General features: G+C 39.5%; 1 long non-coding RNA gene across 3 annotated transcripts in view; it reads right to left on the bottom strand.

Annotated features, from left to right (window-relative positions):
* Nucleotides 1-20715, bottom strand: part of LOC306798635 — a 33964-nt gene extending 13249 nt beyond the window's left edge. Inside the window, exons 1-2 of one of the 3 annotated variants that reach the window (XR_013773419.1) lie at nt 20206-20715; nt 14794-14864 (exon numbers count right to left, since the gene is read on the bottom strand). This is a non-coding gene — a long non-coding RNA (uncharacterized lncRNA). The remainder of the gene's footprint in view (nt 1-14793; nt 14865-20205) is intronic. The other 2 variants (XR_013773420.1, XR_013773421.1) reach the window with 2 other exon arrangements.
* Between the last annotated feature and the right edge of the window lie 1537 nt (nt 20716-22252).

The raw sequence follows: 22252 nt of genomic DNA, 5'->3' as shown, positions 1-22252 counted from the left end.
AGCACAGTTAGAGTCTGAACTATCTATCCATTCAAACACTAATAAGAAGTGAAGAGTAGGCTTCTGATATTTTTTCAGCCTCTTAAAAGAAAAAAATCAACACAGTTAAATATGTAAAATAGTAATTATAAAAATTAAAAATAATTCTAGCCTTCTGATAAATTTGTTCCCAGCCCAGTGTCATACTAAAAAGTGGATTGTATTTGCAGCTGAGAAAAAGTTTTCTTGTCACCAAGCAAATCTCTTAGGAGAAATATCCCAGAAATGGACATATGAACACTTATTTCTGTCCAGCAAGTAAAAACTTATACTTTGCAAGGAAATTTTTAATAACTTGTATGACTGAATTCATAGAAGCAAGTCAGAGGCAGCTGTGAAAAAACACTCTCATACAGAACTGATCTGAGGCCATGAACTGTTATAGACTAATTGCACCCATGTGATTGATCCCTCTAGGCACAGATGGACTCTGCCCTCCCAGACACTGATGTGTGTCCCCAAAGGAAACAGGCATAAATTGAATGAGATTAATCAGCCCATGTCACAGAAAGCTCAATGAGACTTCCATGCAAAGGGAAATGTGCCTTTAATCCATCTGAGCCAAGTGTGATTAAGAAGCATGAAGAAATGGCTAAAACTCTGGGGTAATGGTATTTGAGTGAAGGTATCACTCTGCTTTCACACCCTGACTTTTGACTACTTAACTGTGTAATTTTATATTTGCATAGTTCATTGCAGGAGAACACGTACTGACACTGCCTATCAGCAAGGAATATAGCTAGGACCAATGAACAAAAAAACTGAAACTGGCTGCTGCAGCTCATTTTGAGTCCATCCACTGAACGTGTGGGACCAGATTTCATTACAGTTATCTCAGGAGACACCCGAGAGCCCCCGGGCTTGGAAATGATGGCTGAGCTCTGCCCAGGATTAGGGGGTAACTTTGGGTATTCTGCCTTCTCACAGCTGACCTCCACTGGGAGCAAAGCCCACTGCTGACTGACAGCCAAAATGAGATATCAATCACAACAAATTGTGCAGATCCTCAATCCTACCCTTTCTTATGGGGAAAAAAAGAATTACCATGAAATTACTAAAACTCCACGGAGATCAACAGAATAGTTCCAAGCTCAATACAACTGTTCAGAAAGTGGCTGGGCATTTTTTGCCATCTGACATCTTGATATTAAAAGACTGACATCTTCACTTATGTCAATCTTCTGTTGCATTTTGACTTTCATACAGAAAATTACTTACACAAAAATCAGTATAAATTAAATTTTTAAAAGTCCTGTGAAAACCCACCTAAGCTTCTTTATCAAAACAGGTTTGATATTATATTTAACTAAGTCAGGTTCATCTTTTACAATATCTGTCAAAAGAAACTGTAACCAAATTCTCCTCTTGTTCAGAATCTGTGCGGAAGAACTAATTCCTTCTGTAATGGTTAGACTTGGTTTATCTTTATCCTAGATTCTCTTCACAGGCAAAAAAAAAAAAAAAAGATATTGAAATACAGACTTTTTAAAACTGAAAGGAGTTGGAAAATGCATATAGGCATCTAATGGCAAACCCAACAACACCCAGATACATAATTCTAAGGATAGGGGAAAGATCCTTTTACTCTGTATTTCAGGTCCAGGTAGCACTTCTGGACCTTACACAGGGGATCCTGAACTGTGTATTTCAGCCCCCTGTGGTGATGCCATGCATTTTGCAGCATTTATTGTCAGGAGCAAATGGGAAGCCAGAGGCTGCATCCTTGCAGAATGAGAGGTGACACCAATCCATCCATTTCTCCCTCAAACCAAGCAGCCACAGCACCTCAGCCTCTGCCAAACACAGCCATGAAGCAACTCCTGAAGCTGCAACTCACTGTTAGTTCTTTCTCCTCAAGCAGATGATCCTTAGACTATTTCTGCCAGCCAACGTAGGAAACCCTTTCCTTTAAGTCAGTGGTGTCTGTGCAGTGAAATTGAAAGTCTGGATCCAAACACAGCTGATGACTCACTTGGGAAGCTGCTAGAGCCACACATAGCAGTATCTTCTCTTTTTTTGGGAAAAAAAAATCCCAACATATTACATGTAAAAAAGAAAGCAGATTCTCCTTCATTTATACTACTGAGTTCTATATTCATTGTTGTCTTTATCCTGCATAGTGAACTTTATTGCTTCAAACTCTGAAGGTGAAAGAGTAAGAAGCCATCTCCTCACTCATGCTATGAATACATATTAGATTAAGTGTAAATACAATTCTTACAATAGATGTGCATTTGGTTTGTATTAATTATACCTCTGTACATCTGTCACCCAGTTATCTCCCAATATAGCCACACAGCTCCAGCAGCTTTACACAACTGAAAGGAGAAAATAAATCATCGCTCTAATAAGAGTTCAAAACTCCATTGAAGAATTTGCTGGAAGAAATATGAAAATAATTCAATCTGGAACAACTCTGGAATAAAAGAGAATATTTCAGTATGTATTGAAACATGACCTAAAAATGCCAGTAAAGCACTCCTCTTTTTTCTATTATTTGAACTATAAGAAGTCTATGTACTCTCTAGAGTAAATGTAAGTTTTCACTCCTGGTAAAATCACAGCATGTGGATTTTCCAGTGTGCTATATGTTACTAAACCTCAGATTTTATATTGTCAGTTTCATTTATAAAACATCAGAATCTACTAAAAAATGTTCAAAATATCAACATTTTTCCTTTAAATATGAGACATCAAGAGCACTAATTAATCAATAGTCAATCTCTCTGACCAAGATCTTATCAGTTGACAGAGTGTGTGATCTAAGATATTAGTACAGGCTGTTTCTAATCAGCTTGGTTTGAGAAGAATATAGAGATGGAGGAAAAGGGAGGGATTTTCTGTGCAAAAAAGACAAAAACTGATAATGCACATCATAAATCCATATTTTTGCTGTATTTGTGAGCAATTGGCTTTTTCTGAGATTCTGAGTTTACACTGGCCAATTAAAATTAAGCACACAAACTGCAGAAGCTCCAGTTTTCCAACTGCTATTGTAAGGAAGTCAATTGTCCTACATATGTAGGGCAGCCCTGGAAGCAAGAGAGATGTTTGCATCTCCACTTGTGACTTTCTGAACGTTGCACGATGAATGACGCTTTGGGGAATCACTCCCAGCTGGTTGCTTACTTGCTTTTGAAAAGAGAAGGCGTTTGACACTGTTATCTCTGCAGCATAGCTGCAAAGCAATTGCAAGAAGCAAGATAAATTAATTTTTAAGAGATAGTACATTCTTCTGTGTGGCACACAGAAGACAAGTTACATTTCAGCTTTAAATTAGCTGGCAAAACCCATCTTTTAGTTATAATAAGTAAGATTTTAAACTGCATAAACACAACAAGTTAGGAGGAGGCTACAATGACTTGTTAAGGGTTTATAAAATTGCAAGTATCAGTTTGGCTTTTGGTTGTTTTGGTTGTTTTGGTGTCATATGTGTGATGGGTCATTTCTGGTCATGTAAAGTAGGTATGAAATACTGCAACCCAACCCTGAACTCAAGGAAAGAAACAATTAGACAAAGTATAATGTGGCTGTACTGTAAACCAAATAATCATATCAAAAATTATCACAGGGTTCATTCTTCCTAAAATAAGTGCTATTGGCTCAACACTAATTTCAAATTGCTGATATGGCATAAACTTGATAACACTAAAAAAATCCCCCAGTGATAACACTAAAAAAATTCCCCACTGCTCTGTACAGGATATCCAACTGATTTTATGTTTTCCGTCATTCATTTAAACAGTGGCTTAGTTTTGCACAGATAAGCAGCAGTTTCAGGTGTACAAACAGCAACACATCTGAAAGGAGCCTTATTTGCAAAGGGGTAGCAGCCAGTATGCATTGGACTAGGTCAATATATCCTTTCCAAGTTACCTTCTTATTCAAAAGAGTTTTGGTTACATCCTGAGATTATCAAAAAGGAAAGAGGGACAAATTCCAAAGTCTTTCAGAACCTGAGTTTAAGGAACACAATCAACACATACATTGTTTGATGTTCATATAATAAAAACTTGGAGTGTATGACAGAAACTCACTCTCCAAAAAATCAACAAGTGATCTTCAATGATAATGCCAAGAATGTGAAATTCATGCTTTGCTTATGTGTAGTTACAGGGAGTGTTTTAGTGAACAAAAGCTACTGCCCAGCAGCCAGCTGTGTGCATGTTTTCACCCCTAAAACAGCTGCTGCATTTGATTGTGCCACTAAAGAGAAAGAGTCTTCCCCTCTCCCACTGGCCACCATATTAAGTAGTTCCCTGTAATTGCTGCACAGCACTTGGCAGTGGCAGGCATGGTAACAGTTAGCTTTAATAAAAGAGGAAACTGTTTTCACAGTTGCATGTCTCTCAGTCTCTCTCGTGTGTGAAACCCCATTTGGTGTAGACAAACAGGACATCTACAGCACAGACAACTGCAGACTGTGACAGAATAAACATGCTCAGCAGAGTGTGTCCATGTGAGCACAGACAATATAGAAGTTAAGTAACTAGGCCATAAGAAAATATGCAATTATGATGATTGCTGAAATCACTACTTATTTATTTCGTGTTTCAGAGCTCAGTGTTGCACTAACAAAAATAAATAACTTTGAGGGACTGTTTTAATTTAAACACGTATGCATAACAAATAATGTGTCTGTATGCATGTTTAGATAGATTTTTCCTTCCACCTTCATCTATGGGGAAGGAATGAGTCAGAGTGGCCAGCATATAGCTCTATCTGTACCTGTCTATTCCCAAAATATCACAACAAATATTTAAGGATCTTTTCAACCAACAGAAGTAAAGGTCAGGGTCATAGCAAAGGGCAGTTTGTGGAGGAGGAGATTAGCATTTCTCTAAATGATTTCTTCTTCCATCTACTTTTTTATATCCTCTATAAACAGTCCTCTCTAATTTCAAACACATTTTTTGAATTCTGCAGAGAAGTCGGTTCTAAAAAGGTATCATCCAAAACAAATGTTTTTCTTGGCTCATTCATCAGCTATCCTCTCTTTTCTACTATAGATATGGGTAGAAGAAGGCATATGTGTGTGTGTATACACAAATATCAGTGTAGCCTCAATTTAGCATTCTGTACCCACACACTATTTATGCAAAGGTATTGACTGGAGACCTTTGTTACTAAGATTTTTTTTTCTAGCTTCTATTTCATTGAAAAATAATTATTTAATAGATTGATTAGATTAGCATTTATCTCTTTTATCTGACTAGTAAGCTAATGCCAAAAGAAAGTTCCAGGTGCTCAGCTCCTTTACAAAACAGATCTTTATTTTGCATATCCAAACACAGGGCAGCTCTCCAGCATCCCACACACACAGTGAATTCTCCTCTTTTAAGCATCTTTAAACTGTGTGCTAGGTCATCTCTGAATTCATACAGACTGCTTCCCCTTTTCATTTATTTTTAAAGATTGCCTTTAGATCAGAGCTTGGTAAATGGCTCTGTGGAAGGGTGACCCCTCCACTGCCATCCTGTGCCTTGTCACCATCCAGCAATAACCAGCTGCTTCTAAATAAAACGAAATGCAGTGTTTCCTAAAGACTGTGACATAGAGTGCTCATTTCACTTGTGATTTGGCAAGCAGTTTTCCAGGTTTCAGATGAAATTCCTCAGTAAATAGTTTTTTCTCTCTCTCCCAATGCCTGGGCAAAAAGAATTAAAGAACTCTATTCCTAATAGCCTTTCAGTTCAGGTCCTCACCTACCATTTTGCAAAATGAAGACAGACAAAGAAAACAGAACTGGTGATCTGACAGTGACTCGTAGGCTTCTGATACAGGTATAATTTATTCCCACTCAAGCTGCTGCCACCAGCTGCATTCAGCCCCATCCCTGCCTGGCTTGGAGCATGCAGGCACAGCTGCTGACAGACACGGTGTGAGGGACTGGAGGAGTCAGGGATGCTGAAGAAGAGAACACTCCAGTAGCACCAGCCCTGGCCCAGCACTGGCTGTCAGCACACTCTTGGAGCAGCAATAATCCATCCACATCACTAGCAGACCTAATGGTGGGGCTGCTCCCCAAACTCATCACTGACAGCATCTGTGCCTTTTCCTTGCCCTAGGAATGTTGAATATGCCCTGCCTGCTCAAGTTTCTGAGGGCTCTTGGGGAATATTTCCTTCAGGCCTCCCCAATTTTCAGCCCTGTACTGCCTTCAATGACTGACCAGTACCAAGTACTTTTCCCATGGAAAGCTCCAAATAGAACAGTTGAGGCACAGCCCAAAGGTGCAAGAAGATTTTTCTCTGCACCTTGGACTTGCACATGTGACATAGTGCATAAACATGCTGAGACAACACCTAGGCTAGAGAAAAAAATGAGCAGACTACTTCAGCTTAAAATTAGGACATGCAGAGTGGCTTGGGAATTTGCTCCTGATTTCAGGCAAAAAGGTAAGAATTCAGGACTTTCTCTCACCATGTGAGTTTTTGGAGAGCACAGAGAGGGCAACTATAAAGAGGTAGAAGCCAGTCCTGGAAATGAGTTTCTGTGTTGTTTGGCTGACTTTCAAAGGATCTGATCATTTTAATATTGTATGTATTAAACTGTTCTGTTAATGATGTGTTAAGGCAGTCATGGATTTACTGGAGGTTCTAGGCAGATCAAGGCTACATCTTCCCCACTGGGCACACAAAATCTTGGACAGACATCATTTAGCTACATTTCAATCAAGGAAAACATAATAAGTCCTTTCTAGAGCTGAATGAATTATTAATATCGATTGTCCTTTTGTTGCACATAATTTCTTCTAGAAGGATGACTCCAGGAATGTTTCATTGCAAATTTTCCATAGCTTTTTCATCTCTGGTTGCCTTGGTGCATGGCCATATACTTATACTATTCTCTGTGGCCTGGAGATACAGCCAGAGGCATTTTGAATCACTTCATCTTCAGAAGGAGTGGCCTTTGTGGATGTGGTTTTAGCCCACTAGAAAAATGAAGGCTGAAATCTACTTGTTAGCCACAAGTTTTGCTGCTCCATTGGAAGAGGATGGGTTTGAACTTTAGAGCCTGCATCACCATAAATAACTTACTGAAGACAACAATCCATCGAACAATTTAGGAAAAATAAACTATCTGCAAAGGTAAAAGGGCAGATCACAGGCTATCAGTGATCTCCTACAGAGGTTGTTAGAGAGTCACATGGATGCACAGAATGAAAAGGCAAAATGGATTCCACTTTTTGGTCAAGTTCTTAAGAACTGTGAAGATGGTTAGTTTAATACTAAGCTCAAGCATGAAATCTGCATGTGCTAGTTATTAGATTAGCAGGATTTTTTACTCTTTACCTTGAAATATTAAGGAACACATTCTTAGTACCAGGAAAATTTTTTATAGAGAGCAGGACACTGGCAAAAATGGAAATACAGGTTTCCTATGTGCATAGTTGCACACTGGCATTTGGGAGAACTCTATCCTTGTCCCAGGTGTATCGCTGCTTTGCTGGGTAACCATGGAGAAGTCATTCCCTTGTCTTCTACCACAGCTTCCCCCTCAAAAAAATATGAATAATAATGTCAGGCATTTTTGGAAAGAAGTTTGAAATCTATGGGTGGAGAGCATTGTGTAAGAACAGGGTATTAGGGGTAATTTATTTTTGTCTTGCTCAGCTGTGTAGATACTGGTCTAAGCTCCCTTACAGCAGTGATCAAATAAACACTACACTCTTGGCAGTTAAAGTGCTTCTCTTGTGTTCACTGCCCAAACTCTTGTTCCAATTCCCCCATCTCCTGCAGCTGAGGTGGAAGATCCATCACAAGTTCTGGCCCATTCTAGAGCTGGGCCTGTCTTCGTAAGTCCCCCAATGCCCAACCTCCACTGGGTTGGGTGCTTTCTTTCTCATTCCCACACTCTACTGTGTGACAAAATGTCTCACTAGATCCATCCCTTGTTGTGTCACCTGGGCAGTGACACTCACTGGACTACCTGCACTGTGCCAGCCAAGGTAAAAACCTGTTCCTCCCACTTCCTCACCCTCCCTGTTGAGACTGGCACAGTTTGGCAAAAAAAGGGAAAAAAAAAGAAATTAAATACCAAAGTATCAATGTATTTTCTTGTCTGGAAGCACAGCATCTGATAAGGATGTGCATGGCTATAAGCTGCTGACAGCAAATTGGATGAACATTGGTTTGCACAGATCTCCAAGAAAGCACTCACTCTGTAAAACTTGGTTCCCCACCCCATGGGGACAGGTTTTCAAAATAAGTAGCACTCTCCAATCCAGTAAAGTTCAAAAGTATCACTGAATTAAAGTGGATGACAGGATGGTTTGCTTATTTAACCATTGTTCTGTTAATTTGAGTGGAGGGGAGGGCACCAGCCACCCCAAAGACAATGGCTTCATTAACCATGTGAGAAATTTGCAGTGTTAGGATGAAGCCAATCTGGTTTACCTGAAAAATAATTTAAATAATCCACAGGATGAAGTCTTGAAATTGCCACAGAAAATGCTCTGAGGGGCTCAAAACCTATGTAATAGTCACAGTTTCATTAGGTTTTTCCCTAAAGTTTAGTCTCCCTTTTAAACTACGCCCATTCATACAACACAGCTTACTCACTACCAGTTGAAAATTAATTATAGGTCTGATATAAAAATTAAATCTTCCATCCTGTCTGTATTAATTCCCAAGGCAAGTTTTTTTCACTTCTTTTCACCTGAATCTGTTTTCAGCCCTACATCACCACTGCCTTCAGAACTGTCATTTTACTAACACAGTATTTACATTATTTTGATTTATAATACAACATCACAACAGAGTCATTCTTGGTGGTAGGTCTGTGCTGCCCTCCTCCCTATTTTTTTAAAATCAAAACAATCCTTTACCATAGCAACTTTTCTTGGCTACCTCCTCATTCAAATAACTTGTGAGCAGCAAACACTTGATCAGACCACACTGTCTCTGTGCCAAATTGAAAGGCCACTCCTCTTTGGAACAGTGAGTGCAATCCCAAAGTTACAGGATGAAGCTGTTGCAGGTCTCTCAGAAAGCTCGTACGCTTTAGAAAATTACTGAACATTAAAAGCTGGTTGTGCCAAAACTTTCGGGACTTAGAAGTAACTCGAAGGAGCAACTCCTCCCTAAGCCCTTTAATTTATGATAGGAAAGGAAGAGCCATAAAAGTTAACAAACTTTTCATAAAACCGGTAAAGGGAAAAAGTGTTCAACTCAAGAAAGTATCAGACAAGGAACAAAAGGTGCCAAAAGTCATGCTGAATCAACTTCTTCCAACAACACTTTAGTTACTGTCAGTTTGACATTAGATTTTTAAGTATATGTGAAAGCAAGAGCCCATTCATTGTTATTTTACCTATCCGATCATAACTTTCACAATTACACTTTATGCAAAAAATATCACAATATTTTATTTTCATTCAAAAGTTTTCTGCATAAATTTCCTTGTGACTTGAAAGCTATATATATATAAATATATAAATAATTTTAATACTCACACTTATGTTTTCATACTGCTAAACTTTATCAAAGTTAAAGTGCAAGAAAGGGGCTTTGATTGTTATTGAAACATCTGAAAATGATTGAGAATTGTTAATTTTATTTATACTACCACAATAAGAAATAGCACTGAGAGTCTCAATAAGCCATCCCATATTTCCAAATCAGCAGCACATTTTAAATTGCTTTTATTTTTATACCAAAAAAATAATATTTTCCAATTTATTTTTTATCAGAAATGCCATCATTAGTCTCTGATTGCAAACCAACATATTAAAGAAAAAAATTTACTTGCCTGAGTAAAGTTAGATGAAGTTAAGAAATATTCAAGAATGTAATATTTCAATGTAGCCAAAAGTCTGTGGAGATTATTAAAAACGAGCAATTTTGAAGAGGAAGTAGCTACTATGTGAGCATGACAAACAATACCACCACGTAAATATAGAATCCCATAAATCATATGGCTGTAAAAAGTGGTAGGGTTTTTCTACTGGTATAATCTTAGTGATGCCCCACATTCCCTATTTTTCCTGAAAATTACCACGATTTTGTAATTCTTTCAAGATTCAGCTTGTAGTCTTGTTGCCAGAGATTTGCATGCACAGATTAGTGCTGCAGCAGTGATGCAGATACAGTCACAGGATATGGAGCAGGAATGCTCTTTTTTAGAGCAACCTAGCTCTTACTGCTCAGGTCTACACCTTGAATATTTGTTCTATTTAAGCCAGGAAAAAAACCCAATAGATTCACCTCCATTTCTGAAATGCGCCTTCCTGCTTTTTTTTATAATCTACCAGGGCATCTCTCCTTAGTCCGTTCCCTTACTAAGTCACAGACATTGCCCTTTCTATCTCTTCATTATCTCAGCTGGCAACTTCACTTGTTCCATGAAACTTGTCAAGCTCTTCATGAGGTGTCTCCCAATGCCTTGAAATGCAGCTAATACTGACTGTTCCCCTGGTTCAGGAAAGTTTCTGTTTTCACCTTTATTTCTGCTACTCAGACCCCCACCAATATGTGTGAGAAAGTGCTTCTACAGGGCTTGTCCAAAAATTCTCCAGGTCTTACTTTTCAGCTTAATTTTCCTACCAAAAACATGATCTACATTGGTTAGATTTTTTTCTTCTATGTGCAGGCTAAAAAGCAAGTTATTGAAAGCACTGTTTAAACTTTCACAACAGTATGGATCTTATTGTGACTGCTTTTTATGCAGCATTGATAATGCACAAGTTATTACAATAGACTGATGCTTAGGCTATCAGGTCATGGATGCCTCCTCTGCAGCCCACAGAAGTGACCTTGTCTGATTTTCCCTCAATTCAGTTTTGCATTTTCCCTGTAAAATGTGGGAGCTGCAGGGGCAATGGCAACAGCCAATTTGGATAGTTGCAAAAAGAGAAACAGGTTTCAATCTAGAACACAAAACTCTGTGCAAAGACCCAAATCCGTCAAATCTGAAACTTGTTAGAAGAATATAGTGCTTGTCAACATTTTTGTGAACTGTTCCAAAATGTGAATGCTAACTGATTAATTTCAAACTGTTTTAGACATTCCAAGGTTGTTTGGAGTTGTTTTTCTCAGAATGACAATAGAGTATTTTGGAATGAAGCCTGATATAATTTTCATAGGCTGAGAAATTAACTAATTCAGTGAGAGCTTGCTTTGTTTTTGGCAAACCTTATTGGTTTTGCATTCTCTATCCCTTTCTTAGTTTGTGTGTATTTCTTGTTTCAAACAACCAGCAATACAAAGGCATTTGAAGTCTGTGTCATGGAAGTGGTTACATTTTATCAATGCCTTTCAACCAAACCCCAATTTTATCTTAGTTCCAGCCTCTTCTCTGACCTGAGATATTCTGCATCCTCACATATCAGTACCTTGCCTAAAAATCAAAGACTTATACTTCGGGGGGGGGGGGGGGGAGGGGGGAGGAGGAGAGGGAAGCATCTATATTTTCCCTTTCCTTGTCTGACATTTTTTGAGAAAAAAATATCAGCCAAATCCTAATTAAGATAGAATTTTATAAATAAATAGGATATGCCTTTCAGAAGCCAAAACTTGTTTGGTAAGCAGCAATTGATTCCCAGTTTTAATACCAGAAGATGCTTTAAACCACTAATACTGTTACCAGAAGTTTATTTGTGAATCTATTAAAAAAGATCTAAAATTAGATTCATACAGAAAACACCAAAGTAATTAGCTATATAATATTCACGGAGACTTAGTTGCAACACCTCCTGTCTGAAATATCTGCATGATATTTCTGTACCTTGCTGATTCACAATTTAATTTCAAGCTCCAGAAGAAAGCTTATCTTCTATCCTGTATCTTATTTCCTCTATGTGATGTCCTAAATTGCACTTAAAGCCTTGCTTCAGAATTTTTCTAAAGAAAGTTACTTTATTTGTCTTGGCACTTTCTCATTGCAATTTTTCCAGTTGTCTTCTTGTTTTCATTAATATTTTTAAAAACATGACTCAAAAGGATTCCATCATGCATTGCAGATGACAAATAGAGATCATATCCTATCAGATAAACATTTCTGCTGATAGAAACTATGAATGATCCTGATTTCTTTGAAAATTTGGCTGCATCAGACCTAAAAAAAATCAAAATTCATTAGCTGTCTCCATGAAAAATGCATGTGAAAGACACTGCTGTTGAATTAACTAGGTTTCTTTCTCTGGCTATCGTGTGCTATCTTTCCCTGAACATCTACTTAGAGCTCAGTAGTTCAGATTTAACCCAGTGCCAGTGTTCCTTTCTTCCACTGCATGGCATTGCAATATGGCTGGTTTTTTTCTCTGCTATTATTCTCATGCTCACAATTACAACTTCCTTTATATAGAAATTATCATTTCTCCAGATGCCTTTGAGCCATTCTACAGCGGAGGGTGCCCCACTGCAGGAGGGCAGACAGGCCCTCACTGCCCCTGCCAGAGTTCTCAGAGCTGCAGTCTTCGTGCACACACAGAAGGGCCCTGCCCTGCCAGCTTCTGGCTGCTGAAAAGGGATATCCTGGGAACCCTCAACTTTCTGAGAAGCAGCATTGTTTACCTGAACATGATCGCTAGGAGTCAAAGAAAGGGTGAAAAATAACAAGCTGCAGAGCTGATCAGAATGTGTGAACCTAAGATTCAAGAGAAGTCCTTTCTTCAGAGTTTTAGTCTTTCTTTTCTCACAGTACAGAACCTTCTCCCTCCTTAGTTTCAGCCCATACAAGAGATATGCAAACATTACATTTCTCAGCAGCAGACCCTGGCTCATTCTTCTATTGACTCCTATCAATGCCCACCACTACCTCCTACATATTCACAGGAAATCCTCTGTTTTCCTCTGTTTATGCTCCCTGTTGTCCCACTGAGCCATGACAATTACACTTAGACCAAGAAAGGCCTCTAAGATAATCTCCCAGACATGGTGTCTGATCTAGTATCTGATCTCCTAGTCTCATTGAATGGGAAGATTTTACTCACCATCTATTCAGCAACATGTTCACTGTTCCAACTGGTACTAACATTTGAAAGGAAGAAAATCTGGCAAAGATCTTTCAAAATTCCTCTCATAAAACAACATCCTTTCACTTGATAGATTGAGAAGAGATGCTTTACATATTCAGTACTAGAAGTATGTTTGTGGAGTCTGTTTATAGTCTTATTTCAGTGCAAAGAAAAACAGATGAGAACATAATTGAATAGAGAGTTGAAAAGCACCACAGATTAATATGAAATGATAAGAACTAAACAATTCAGCTTCTGTAATAGTAAACATGTTTATCCCATTTAAATTCTTAGAAAGAATTAACACAATGATAGATAAGAGCCAACTGATGGATACAATTAATTTGTTCTTTGCAAAGACTTTTGAAAACCAAATCTCCTACAAGTGGCTCTTAAGAATATTTGGAAATCATTTGAGAGTGCATCTACAGCAGAGTTCTAATTCAAATCTTCCTTACTTTCTGTAGTTTGGGTTAGAATGTGGAGCTGCATCAGAATGCACAAGAAGGTTTTCTTCCAGACAGATAAAAATCAGAAGATGCAGGTATAAACCAGACCTGTGACACTTCAAATGCTACTGTGTACTTAAACTCCAGACTGTATCAGAAGAAATCTAGCTGAGTACAAACTCCCAAAATGCATGAAGCATGTACATAAGGGACTCCAAATTGCTTTGGTTGAAAGACTTGCCCACCCTGAGATGTTCTGCTGGCTGATGCAGACCTAGTCTGGGGCTCACATTCATCCTGTGAAAGTTACTATATCAACTTGTTATCCCAAGCTAGGATGTCCCTTTGAGGCAGTAAAAAATCAGCCTCATGTGACTAATCATCTGTCTTTTGGGTGGTAAAACTGTATCATTCTATACAGGGAGAACTGACTGTCTCAGAGAATGTACTGTATGGAAGCTGGTGGTGGGAAAAGACTATGGTGGCTCAGCACACCAGTGGAGTGAAACGACTTAAAAGGCAGCTAATGGTCACTGGGGCAGATGGTGGGGCTGGAAGAATTTGGAGGGACCCTGGGATATGAACCTCAAAGTGAGATGGAGCAGTGGACCTTTTTTGAGGGGTCTGTAAAACAGGAATTTAATCATGCTTGTCTTTTGGCAAACTCTCACTCCTTTCTCAGCCACAGAAGAGAGGAGGAGGAGGAGGAGGAAGAGGAGGAGGGGAAGGAGGCAGGAATTTGCTGTTTATGCAGCAAGCTCTCCTCTTACAAACAGTCCTTGTGCCCTTTGGCATAGGCAAAGCTGTTGGCTCTGCTACTGCTGGCTACTTACTACTCTGCCTGAGCAGCAAGCTGGCCCTGTCTGTCTTGAATGAGACACCCAAAGAACAAGGGTCTTCTCTGGTGCACCAGCTTATTGCTTTTCCAGCTTTGCTGACTGAGACGGGCTCCAACAGTGCCTGTTACAGCTCCTCTGCCTGCAGCCATGTCCTCAGCAGCCTACAGGTCTAACATTTGGACGAGGCTAATTGCAAGCACCAGAGATGACAAGTGTCCTGAGATAGCTCACTGCAATCAGATCATATCTAGCAGCCAGACTAAATGAGAGAGGCTGAAAAAATGCAGGCAAGGTCAAGAAGCACACCAAGTGCCCTGATACCAAGAAGTTCCAAAAGTTCTCTAATTGTTATCCTTGCATTTTTTTGCCATTTAAATCTACATACTTAAAATATATTTCTCTTCAGTCATTATCAGAAAAAATAAATAAATAAAACCAAAAAAACCACCCCAAAAATACAAAACAAAAACAAACAAAGAAAAAAAAAATCCATGTTCTCAAGAGTTACCTTGAATATTTCCCTGGAATTTTGCAGCTCTCTGAGTGTCTCTTATCCGGCAGCACATCCTGGCCAGCAATCTAAAAAGAGAATTCCAGGTAGTGTTTACACTGGTGCTTTCCTGCAACTCTCTCTTTCCCCTCTGATACAGCTTCTCTGTGTGCAGCATCAAATTACCATGTTGTTTTTCTACTGCCATATTGTATTGCAGCCATATGAACTTGCTATATACATTTAGGCCTGTTTCAATATTCCATCAGAAGTCAATATTAATAATAATCATCATCATACTTTTCAATATTAATTCTCCATAAAAGATTTCAATAACTGCCTGTGCTTTGGATCTCAGCCTTGTGACTCTGTGATTATTCATACAAAATATTTTACATAAACTTAATATATTATCTCCCTGCTTAGAGATAGCAGTTGAAACAGATCTGTGAAAAACAAGAGAATTAACTTGTTTTGATGAGACTAACCAAAAAGCTTGGCTGAATGTCCTATATCAGAATCTTTGACACATCTCCTCCAGTTTGAGGTACTTTGACATCAGTTATTTTTTTTTTTTCCTGAATATCTTGATAAACTAAGGTTTATTTCCTGGAGTAGTTATTTCAGCAGGGCTGCTTCAGTGAAAACAAGACTAGAAGTTGTACCTAGTGTGGTGTCTTAGGTTCCCACATGATCTTTCTCTCTCTTGCTTCCTCTCTATTTTTAATGTCTCCTCTTGCAGCCTTTTCACTGAAGAAGCACAGCAAATTGCAAGATAGGTTGCTTGCATTTGAAAAAGCAAATCTGGCTGCTCTCCAAGATTTCTCATTTTCACTTACCTGGAACATTGCTTTAAACAGGAACCACATGTATTTACTGGTAGGCAACCCAATAATTTCATTCTCCACAGGAATTTTGGGATGCATACATTAATGGTATAAGCATGGAGAAAAAAGTTATTCTGAATGAGAAACCTAGTGTTTACAAAACCAGCATTTGATACTTCAGGGTGGAATTTGGTTTCATTCCCCAGCATGTTAAATCATAACTAGGCATGTGTGATTTAATATAGCAGAGAGATTTCCTGATTTGTTTTTAATTGCCAGTATACACAGACTGCATTTTCAGCATGAGTTATTTTTATTTGAGATGAAAGAAAATGGGAACAATAACAAAGTCTTCATGAGAAAATACTTTTCTGTAGCATATCACATTGACTCTGCCTTGCAAAACGTGAGTTTCAAGATGTCACGATGCCCAGAAAAGGAAAGTAACTGCCTCAGGTCCCAGATCAAGAAAAGATTCAAGCACAGCTCTAAATTCAATGGTACTTAAATAGAGGCTTTCTTTAAACACATAACTCAAATGTCTTCCTAAATTAGGATGGTTTTTTATCTATGCATACATACATAGTATACATATTTATTAATTATTTTTATTGTTTATTGTAATGGATTCAGGAATAACAGAGCGACGTGTAACATACACCCAACATGTTGCCATGACATGTTTAAATCTAGACTTTATTCTGTATATGCCCTAGGGCTTAAGGTAGCTTGTTCGGAAGGGAATTGGCATTTGTCCATTCTCAGCCCTTCATCTGTATTAAAAGATTCACATCCTACTGTAACATTTTCATTTACAACCCCTTCAGGCCAATAAAAAGCATAATCATTTTCCTCCCCAGTAACTGCATGGACATCAGCTTTAATTTCAGCACACTTTTCTCTTCCTAAACCTTTTTGTCTCGTAACAGCTGGCCAATATATTTCTTCATTATGCCCCTTTTTCCAAAAACAGCCATGCCATGCTCCCAGTAATATACCTTCTTGACAACACCTTTGCCCTAATTGTTTCATCCTTTGTAATTTTATACAATCCTGCTGATGGATGCAAAATGTCTGGGAGGCATATATTATAAATTCTATTTCCTCCACCACATTTATCCAGTTCCTGTGCAAAACACATGCTATCTGTAACAAGTCATAAAGTGTAGAAAGCCTTTGATTAAAGTTGCCGGTATGGTGGACTTTGATACAGAGTTTGTATTTGCAAATAAAATTCTGCTTAATTTTCCCCTGAGCTTTTTCAAATGTATGTACAAAAGCCCTGTTTATCCATTTGATCCTGAGAGATAAGCAGGAGTTCTAACATGCTTTAGTGAATGTCTCTGAAATTGTTTCAAAACAATTGTGGACTGTTATCAAACAATTTCTTCAGATAATCCAGAAACAATCAATAAACTCCATGAGTTTTTGAAAATCTGGCCAGTCAACAAAGCTATGTGCTGGATCGAGCACAAGCTATAGCAACCTACATGACTGATTATTAATCTCTGTGAAATCTAGAAAATTTCTGTCCCATTTATGTGTCCTGCGACAAAGTGAAGGATTTCAAACCCGCTCATTTTCTGTCACTTTACCACCCAGAGCAGTTATTAAAATTGCAAACTGCATTCTCAGGAAGCAGTGTATTTTCTGAGGCTACTCTTTCAAAAGCCTACTTATTCAAAGTAATTTTGCAAACTAAAGCATAGCACTCTTTCAGTGCCCTCTCCTTTTTCAGTTCTGGACATAATAACTCTGGCATATTTGTTAAAAGAAATATTATGCTGCTAGCGGGTTGGGCATGTTAACACTGGATAGAACCTAGTAACTCTTGTCACCTTTTCCAATGTCCTTTTACCTTGGTCATAACAAATCAGAGATGACACTTAAACTAAGGCAAACAAGAAAAATAAAATTTCCGTGAAAGTGCTAAAAGACTGTCCCATAGCTTAACCTAATAGGTCAAATACTCTCACTGCTCAAATCCCCAGCAGAGAAAGAAATAATCTTTTACAATTAAGAAAAAGGTAACAAATTAATACAGACCAAAATTATACTACAAGTAGCATTAATAATTTCGGTTCCAGTTTTGCACAGCTCTTTAGGACAAACTTAATTTGTCTGGTTTTTGAATCAGAGTGATAATTAAGATGTTCCTAATTACCTCTTTTAGTTAGAAAAGAAAAATTATTTTAAGACCAAATCAACTGGAGATTATGAAATTGAGTGATTGGTAAAAAACATGCATCTGAATAATTTTAGAAACATGTTAATAGATAATTATTATTTAAGTATTACAGTACCTAAACTCCCCCCTCCTCTTCCTACCTTCCCCTCAGGTTAGCCACCATTAGTGTAATTGGCTGATTTTCTAAATGCATCCCCCTTTGGAGGAATCTTAAGGCAGATGATCTGAAGGAGTAGAGTATGAATGTCTCTCCAAATAATTTCAAGGGAGGCTCTCCATAAACACAGAGCAGCACAGAGCAGCAGAAGTCAGTGACTTCTGTACCAGAGACTGACAAATGCTAACTCTGGGGAGGGACGATGGCTGCTGCAGGGACTGACTAGGGAACTCTCAAGGACCTGTGAAAGTAAGGACAAAAAACATGGGAAGCCAGAAGAAGTACTTAGTTCAGGCAGGAAAGTGAGGTGGTCCTTGGAACCTGATTGTTACTGAGCCATCACACTTTGGGCTGAAAGAGCTCTGTGAGCCTTTGCAGGCCTGATGAGTGTTGTGCTTTCTTCCTCTTCTGTGGCAGGGACAAGTTACATCTCCTCCTCTTTGCTATGTATAAAGCAAATGTTGAGGAATGGTGTAAAGACCTCAGAGCAGTTATTTTGATTGTGGTGTTCATGACAGCTGACATCTGTCAGGGCCCTGAATGCTCTCAGTGGTTCTGCAACCTGTCTCCTGCTCCATCTCTGGGATTTGGCTGCCTGTACTTAAGGACAGCTACATTTTGGTGCAGTGCTTTGGTCAGACTATTGGGAAAGAGGCCTCCATGGCCTCCATTCCTCACCTTGTGAGATGCCTTCAGGCTTAGGCCCTTGCTTCTTGCTGCTGCCTTAGAGGTATCTGTTTTATGAATCCCAAAATCCTCTTTTTAAAACTGAAGACAATTAAAATATCCAATAGATCCTTCTACTTGCTTTTAAGACAAACCTCAAGGTGCAGGAGCTAGATCAAGAACACTCAGACTGAGGGCCCATCTCCACATGAATAGAGAATTTCTTGACCTCTAGCTAGTGGTTAACCCAAATCCCTCCAAATGAAACTCAAAGCATTTCTGTCAGTAGAGAAAGGTGTGGCAAGACATAAGGCCAGACACCATACCTCTTGGAGTCATGAGAGAGAAAGGAGACCATAAAAACAAGAACTTCTCAGGTTTGCTCTCTAGATTTGTTTTATTCAAATTATTGAAAACATAAGTCAATACACATTTTTGTTCATTATTGGGATATTAGATGTGTGGTAGACAAAAACAGACATAACACGTGTTTGTATAATAGCCCACTCAGAGATGAGTAGCTACTTCTCAACATGCACACTCACCTCACCCCTATTTTCCACCTCTTTGATCCCGGAAAATATTTACTTTACACTGAAAGCCAAAACCTCCTTCTGCCCAACCAAACTAACAGCTGCACAAACTTCTGAAAAACAGCTCTGAAGTCTTTCTCTACCAAAAAACCCACCAAAAATTAAAAAAAAAAAAAAACAAAAACAAACCAACCAAACCATCCACCCCCTCACCCCCCCAAAAAAAAAGAAAAAAAAAAGCCCAATTTTATCTGTTTGGTAAGAATTATTCTCTATAAACTTTTTGTCTCCATTTATGGATCTGTTCCCTTCTGGAAATATAGGCTGCATCTGCTTTCTTGGTTGTAAAGGTCTTCTGTGTGATAAATCATTCCCATCTATGAGATGTATCAAAAATTGACTTAACACTTTGGATCAGCAGCTACAAGTTTGGGTCTGACTGGGAGCTTCTCAACACTTTATACTTTGGCCTGTGTTGTAATTTTTACTGTTTGAAAGTACATATTTTTTAACTACTACAGAGAAAAAGGAAAAAAGCAATCACTTAAGTATGTACAATGGCACATTTAAGCTAGCTAACTGGTTACAAATAACTAAGAGTAAAATGAGGGTGTTCAGTGCATTCTGAGCATAAATGCCCATGTTCATTGAAATCTATCAGGCCCAGGTGCCTGAAAACAAGACTGTGCTAGCCCAATTAGCAAAAAAGTCCCAACCCCTGAAATGGCTGAGACTGACTAGAAGCCTCTATATTTTGCAGCAGACAAAAAGAAAAAGAAAACAAAGATTTATCAGGAAACATGGAGGAGAATTGGCACAAGGGGTGGTTATTTTTGGTGGTTACAACAGAATTCTCACTCCCAATTTACACTTCGAATTTAATAACATGAATATAAAGCATTCATGCAGTTTCATCTGCCATGTACACCATGTGGCTGTGCTGTCAATTGTGTCTGCGGAAGGGATTAGACTGGGACGCCTCCACAAGCAGCAGTGATCTCTCACTCACAAAAAGCAGCATGCAGCTTACTATCAATAGTCAAGCAAACCATGTTTTACCCCTATTTATCACAGCATGGTTCAGCCAGGAGTTGCAGGTTTCAACAAAAATGAATAATTCTACCAGAAAGCAACACAAACTTGAGATGCCCTTCCCCGGTCCCAAAATATCTTGTTTTCCTGGATCACATCCACAGCCTGTATGTCAATGGTAGCTGTAGTCTAGCTGAAGTGACTCAGATCCAAAGCATGAAGCGGGGGGTTTAACACAGGAGTTTATACCGAACCTACGATTATTCCATTTTCACATAAACCCGCGGCTTCTGCGTGCAGCTGGGAGCCAGCTCTGATCGCCTTCGCGACACCGGGGGACACAAATTTTAAAACCAGTGCGTTCCCCCGTGCTTCGGGACGCTTTGCTGTGAGGAGCCTGGTAAAATGCAGCGCTGGAAAAACCCCGCAGCCGCGGGCGGGCCGGGCAGGCGGGGCCCGGCTCCCCACCCAGCTAAACAAACGGCGATAAGGCGGCAGCGCGCAGCTCGGAGCGGGGCCGCGCTCCCCAAGGTCAGCTATTTAGGGACAATAACAGGAACGCGCGGCCGCTGCTCCGCCCAGCGCCGCCCGCCGGGCCCGCTCCGCCACCTGCCGGCGCCGGCACCGGCACCGGCACCGGCACCGGCACCGGCACCGGCACCGGCCCCAGCCCGAAGCCCAGCCCGAAGCAGGAGGGCGTGCTCCCATTTTCCGGGCGGGCTGGGCCCGCGGAGGCCTCTCTGCCCTCAGGGTGCCCTCAGCCCGCTGTCCCCGCAGCCTGGCGGTCTCCTCTCTTATTTCTTGTGAAGAAATGGTGGGTTTAGATGAATTTTCACAAGTACGGTAGTTGGCTTCAAAGGAGATGGGCCCGTTAAATACCTTGATGCTGCGTCCTGTTTATGGCAGGAGGTCTGTTTCGGGGTTGGTTTGCGATCCCATGCACACTGTGCCATTACTCTCCTTGTATCCTTACTCCATACTATTGTGGGGTGTAGCTGCAGCTCCTGCTGGTCCCAGTCCCATGTGCTTCCCTGGCCTGAGCTCCCATCACAGGGGCTTGCTGTATTATAACAACTGTTTGTGGGGGGAAGACCCTCCGTTATACCGAGTGAACGTATTGCTCAAACTCAAATGTGAGTAATTCTTTGTAACAAGAAAAACTTTGCATTTCCTGGTGAACAGGAGAAGCAGAGTGTTCAAATACACTTGTTTCAAAGAACTCTGCTTAATTTTCTGAATAAATCGTTTCAGAGAATACCAGCAGTAACTATTCATTTTAGTATTAAAATAGCAAGAACTATTTTTTCTGTCCCAGAAAACGGCCTGCCTACCTCCTTTTTTAAATACTATTTTTATTCTCCTGGTGGCCTGGATTCAGGATGGAGTTAATATTTTTCTCCATGACGCAGTAGGCAGAACATGCTGAAACTTTATGAACCCAGAAGCGTATTCTCTACGATAAACAAAAACAAACTAAAAAAAGTCTCAAGAACTCTGCAACTCACATGGCTTTTACCATCTGGCACACAGTCCTGGCACACTGTAAATCCTTGCAAGTGGTATCTCCTTTACAGACCCTAATACATAAAACCCATATGCCAGTGGCTTGTAGAGGCCACCCCCTCAAGCTGCAGTCGTCATACTGTAGTGGTGTGGGATCTTCTATGAAGCCAAGGCTTTTATGGTATTTCAGAAAGTTAAAAAAAACCCATTGCCTCCAAACTGTAACAGTATGGACATTGACAGTGAAACAACTTTCAGTCATGATACCTTTCTTTAGAAATGTCACCAATCACAGTCAACACAGAGAGCTGGGAGTTGAGCAAAGGCAAAACCAGAGAAGGGGATTGAATGTTGAGTGCTCTAAAGATAATTCCAGGGTTATCTCTGGAAAAAATTAAAACAACTCACATTGAGACATTTAGTAATACAAGATACCGAGGTTACATTTGATGAATACCAACCCTAATGACAAATATACTCTGTGTAAATCTGAGCTCCATGACTTTTGGCAAGGATATTTGCCAGCAGCTCAAAAGTCCTGGCACAGAATATCCACATGCCCATAAATTTC

The sequence above is a fragment of the Erithacus rubecula genome, assembly GCF_903797595.1.
Source record: "Erithacus rubecula genome assembly, chromosome: 2".
Taxonomy (NCBI): Eukaryota; Metazoa; Chordata; class Aves; order Passeriformes; family Muscicapidae; genus Erithacus; species Erithacus rubecula.
This window is presented reverse-complemented; position numbering and strand designations above follow the sequence as displayed.